Here is a 5,694-nt window from a genome sequence, read left to right on the forward strand (position 1 = left end):
GTACCCTATTCAGTTGGTACATAGAGAATGAAGGACCCTGTCAGACACACACACCACACACACACACACACACACACACACACACACACATATGGGGATAGGTAACACCACCATATGATTGTTTAGGTGGCCAGTTCCATCACACACCCCCTCATCAGTGGTCCACTGGCCTCTTACGACAGGTACCCTATTCAGTTGGTACATAGAGAATGAAGCTAACACAGACTTGCCCTTCCCAGTGAGCTTAGGAGAAAAAGCCTGCGGCTGACTGTGGTGTGTTATGGCCCTGAGGTGGGATGGAGAGTATCAGGAAAGACAATGCTTGGAGCACATTCTCATGAGGCAAGATGGCTCAGAGAGCTGAGAGAATTAGCTGCTGTGTGCATGACGGGGACCTGAAGGAAAGGGGGAGCATTCTGAGAAATCCTATGAACAAAGAACATCTCCCTATTTTCACAGGTTTGGAAGGACCTGCAGTAGGTTCCATGTGATTTAGTCTGGCTTAACCTACACGCCAAGGAATGAGGTGCTTGGGAGTCCCACAAATTTATAAGTTACTCTTGGAGCTGGGGAGGGGGGCAGCTGGACTTGTTTCTCCCCACTCCTCACCTCCCCAGGCCTGAGTGTGAGGCTAACAATGTTCACAGCAGGGGCCTGTCAGCTGCCCAGGAGGAGTCTGATTCCTGAGGGGCAGCTAGAGGGGCTGAGATCTGGCATCCGTGTGGAGTACCCTTTCCTAGCTCCCCTAGCTTTCTTGCTTTCCCACCTGCACACAGACCTCTACACAGCATAGCTTGGGGTTGCCTGCTTTTGAACTTTGAATGAATGGGATTATGTTGCCTGTATATGTTTTTTTTTTTTTATCATATTCTGTCTGCGTCACAACATCCATAGCCAGGTCACCCAAGTGCCTGCATCTTGTTCATCTCACTGCTGTGCACAAGTTCATGAATGAATGCACCACAATCTGTCCAGTATCCTTCCTGGTAGATACCTAGGTTCTTTCCAGAAACCAATTCCTCTAGTGTTTATATACCTACAAGTGGGCATTCCTTATGACCAACAAACACGCTGGCAGCTTGTAGAGGATCTTTTGATGGGTTTCTTTCAGGTCCCTAATTTTTAATGCGGCTGTGTCCTTTGCCCATCTCTTTATGGTTTTTGCATTAGGTTTCTGTAACAGACAAAAAGACCTGAAATAGGAACATAAGGGAAGAGGCTTTGATGGCACAGCTCCTGAAGTTTCCATACCACCCATGGTCCCGCACAGTTCCAGAGCGTTCAGATGATTTGGTTTGTAGAATTGTGATGATGAGTCTGTGACAGAGCAAACTGGTCCACTTCTTGGTGACTGGGAAGCAGAAAGGAAGGAGCAGGGGGTCCCAAGGGGTCAAGAGCATGTCCCTCAGGTCATACAAGACCATAAGTCCTAAAAGGTCTACCATTTCCCCACCACCACAGACAACCAAGCCTTCAACACATGACCTCAGGGAGGACATTTAAGATCCAAATCATAACAATTAATTTTCTGCCCCGCCTGCGGGTAAGTCAACGGAGACTCTAGAGGGCAAGTGGGAACGGGATGGGACAAGAGTCACAAGAGATGGAGACACGACAGGATTCTGATCAAGTCCTGTTTATTCAAGGGAATAATGCAGGTAAATACAGGGTAAGGAAACAAAGAACTTCTCCTTGTATATATGGGTAACTAGGCAACTTACTAGACAACAAGTTCTTCGTGTGTATATGGGTAACTAAACAACTTCCTAGGCCACCTAACTATGGTCTAATGGTCAAGCAGAATGCAGTAAAGTCAGAATGTTCAGAACACAGAAACAATGGAGCAATAACTCCTTGCAGAGTTAGTATTTGACAGATCAGAACAGCAGGAGAAGCCAAGCGCAACAGGGTGGGCGAACTGATCCAGGGAACAGTACATCTCCCACAATTGTCTATTAGCAATTTGTTGTTTATGTATTCTTGAAGAGGCCTCCAGTCACTCATGAATTGCAAAGGCCAGCAGGCCTTCTTATTCTAATTCTGCAGTTTTCTCAACAATATAGTCTTCCTGTATCTCATCTAATAAGCCATCAAGATGCTATTCTCTTGACTGACCTTTTAAGTCTTCTCGGTATGGGCTCCTTTTGGTTTTCCAGACGGAGTTTCTCTATGTAAGAGTCCTGGCTGTCCTGGAACTTGCTTGGTAGACCAGGCTGGTCTCGAACTCACAGAGATCTGCCTGCCTCTGCCCTCCAGTGCTGGGATTAAAGGCGTGCACCACTACTATCAGGCTCTATATGGTTGATAGAAAATTGATTTATTTTTCGTAGATAAGGGGTTCAATTTCTCTCCCCTTGTAGCAGGTGCCCAGGCCTCCTAGTTGAATAATGCTTCCTTTCATAGTTTCTGAAATGATTTGGGAGGAGGGACACACACGGTGTGCGTGTTGGCTCTTCTTACACTCTCCGTGGGTTTTAGTGCCGCCTGCTCTCCTATTGAGTCAAGAGGCATATTTAATTCTCCTTGCACCAACCTCATTATTTCCTGGATACCAATCCCACATTTTATTTGGGTTATGGAGCTTTATAACCTGCCTTAACACTGAGAACACAAGTCCTCTTACCTTGTTCTCTTTCAGGAACAATTTGGCTCTTCTTGGTCATTTGGAATCTCATAAATGTTAGAATCAGGTTGTCAATCTACGGTTTTTTTTTCAAAAGCAAAAAAACAGATTTGGTTTAATATGGCAACAACAAAAAACAAATCCAAGCACTACACACTAACAACATACTATAACCCAGGAAAGGGGGCATGCAGAGGCTACAGTCATAAGCTAAATCTTTACAGGGGACCACAGAACTGCCTATGACCCCGTTGTGGCAGTGGCAGTACAAGCAAGTACTATATCTGGAGATGCCAATTCTCACCTCAGCAAAACCTTATTTTCATGCAATAGTAAAAGGCATAGTCACTTAAGAGTATGCAGTCCTCACAACGAAGAGGTGGACCTGTTGTGTTTTGGTAGCTTCACTGACTTTTTTTACAAGCTGCTGGTACTACAGCAACAACCAACAAACAAGGTCTCATAGCTCCTGGCTGATGCGGGCACCTTCAAGGGCACAGATGTGAATGTCCATTAGTCTCAGTCTTGGCTGCAGTTCTGTACCTCATTCCACGGGAGTAGGTAATGACAGCAGCTACCCACACCTGAGATTCCCTTTAGCCTTGGAGGCTCTTATTTAGGACCCTGTTCCTGTGAACACACGTTGTCCTCCAGGTGTGGGGTAGAAAGATGCAGGCTGGCAGCAGGAAGAGGGCAATCACTTTCCCCTTCTCAGGTACCCAGGCTCGTCCAGTGTGGAACTGCAGCTGAACCCAGCCACTTGAGTCTGCAGGAAGGCTTCTCCCATGGACCACACACCACAGTTCCCCATAGGTCTCGGGTGTTGTAATGGACTGCAGGACCTCGTTCTTCCTAGCATTGGCTGCAATTCTGGCCCAAGACGCCAACACTGCCTCAGAGGCAGTTGTCACAATGGTCATGCTGACTTCTCCACAGAGGACAGGAGGTTCAGTAAGGGCAGGCATCTGCTCCTCAGGTACAGGGACCACTTCAAGAGGACCTATATCACCTGAGGACAAGGCTCTTGTTCCCCCTCCACCTCTGTGTTTACTCTTTTCCAACATGTCTTCACCCTGGCCTCTTTTGGTGTGTCAGGAATGTTCTCTAAATCAGCTGGCCTTTGCTTCTCAGCTTCACCTTCTTGTACCATGCCTGCAAAAACATCTTGGTGAATCAGGCTCACTGGGGGCAGATGATCCGGTAGAGGAGGAACTGGTACCTTCCTAGGAGTGGGTTTTGGAGTCTCAGCACCTCGTGCTTTCTCGTTTGATTTACAATCGTCCTCTTTTGGTATCTTTTTTGGTCTTTTCTGCATTGCAGGGGGCTTTGCAAAGGATGTGCTGTTCAACTGTTATATACACTGTATATGACTGCTATGGTGAATTCTCAAGGGGGCATCACTTGATGTCTGACTTATGAAACAGGGAAGAAGCAATGGTTGGGGGAAATGAGGGAGCCAACAGGAAAAGCAGGCTTGTTGGCAACACAATTTTAATCATACTGCTAGGAGATTCCTTTTTTAAAAATTCTATCTTTCAGGACAGGATTTCTTTGTGTAATGGCCCTGGCTGTCCTGAAACTCATTCTCTTCAGGCTGGCCTCAAATCCAGTGTTCCACCTGCCTCTGTCTCCGAGTGCTGGGATTAAAGGCGTGCACAACTTGTGAGTCCCCAGCGAGGCTATTTTAAGGAAAGAAAAATGTTCTAATTGCAATCTTAGCACTTGGGCAGCAAATGTAGGAGGATCACCATGAGCCTCAGGCCAAGTTTAGTTGACAGAACAAAACCAAAAGCACAAGATGAGATACAAACAAAGCAATAGGAAGAAAGTGACAAAGGCAACAGAAAACTAGTTGACTTTTGTGGGGAAGAAGCCTGTATCTTTCTCCACTGGTAATTCTTACCCCAAAGGTTGCTTTCCCTCAGTCCTTGGTTCAAATTCCACTTCAATTCTTATACCTTACTCCCTCAGTCTCAGTTCAAGTGTTACTTTGTTGAAATCCCTTCCAGCTAAATCAACCACATACTGCCTCATTTCTACCTGCCAATTTCAGCTTTCTATGAGGTTCTTTCTGTGAGCTGACACCATCTGATTTTGAACTCCACAAGAGTGAGGTCTCTTTCCCTTTCATTGCTGACACTCAATAATAAACATCCAACAATTTAATTATGGGAACAAAGAAACTACAGAAAAATAGCTAAATACAGAAAAACTAAAAGATAACAGACTAAGCACAGTCCTTGTCTTCACTTCATCTTCATATAACTTCACAAGCACTACTCTATTTTCAACCTGGAGGACAAAAAGCTAAAAGCTCACTAAAGTTTAGAGGTGATGATGGTTTGTGCTTTTATCTCAGGCTCAGGGATATCCAGGCAGAAGCAGGTGGATCTCTCAGTTTCTGGGCAGCCAGGGCTACAGAAACCCCATTTCAAAACAAAAAGAAGCTGGGCTATGGTGGCACATGCCTTTAATGCCAACACTCTGGAGGCAGAGGCACGTGGATCTCTTTGAGACCACCCTGGTCTACAGAACAAGTTCCAGGACAGAGTCCAAAGCTAGAGAAACCAGGCCTTAAAAAAAACAAAAAGAGAAAAAGAAAAGGCAGACCAATGTACTTCAAGACCCAGATATACCACTCTTGGGCATATACTCAAAGGATGCTCAGTCATACCATAAGGACACTTACACTTGCTCAACTATGTTCAAAGCAGCTTTATTTGTACTAGCCGGAACCTGGAAGCAACCTAGATGTCCCTCAACTGAGGAATGGATGAATAAGGTCTGGTACATTTACATTACGGAGTATAACTCAACTATTAAAAACAAGGACACCAGCCGGGCGGTGGTGGCGAACGCCTTTAATCCCAGCACTCGGGAGGCAGAGGCAGGAGGATCTCTGTGAGTTCGAGACCAGCCTGGTCTATAGAGCTAGTTCCAGGACAGGCTCCAAAGCCACAGAGAAACCCTGTCTCGAAAAAACAAAAAAAACAAAACAAAACAAAACAAAAAAAAAAACAAGGACACCATCCCAAGTGAGGTAACCCAGACTGAGAAAGATAAAATATCAA

The 5,694-nt window shown here is 45.5% G+C and overlaps 1 pseudogene; it reads right to left on the reverse strand.

The window, feature by feature from the left end:
* Window positions 1-3,219: 3,219 nt before the first annotated feature.
* LOC101979411 lies at window positions 3,220-3,773 on the reverse strand (annotated as a pseudogene).
* Between the last annotated feature and the right edge of the window lie 1,921 nt (window positions 3,774-5,694).

The sequence above is a fragment of the Microtus ochrogaster genome, linkage group LG2, assembly GCF_000317375.1.
Source record: "Microtus ochrogaster isolate Prairie Vole_2 linkage group LG2, MicOch1.0, whole genome shotgun sequence".
In the NCBI taxonomy this organism is placed as follows: Eukaryota; Metazoa; Chordata; class Mammalia; order Rodentia; family Cricetidae; genus Microtus; species Microtus ochrogaster.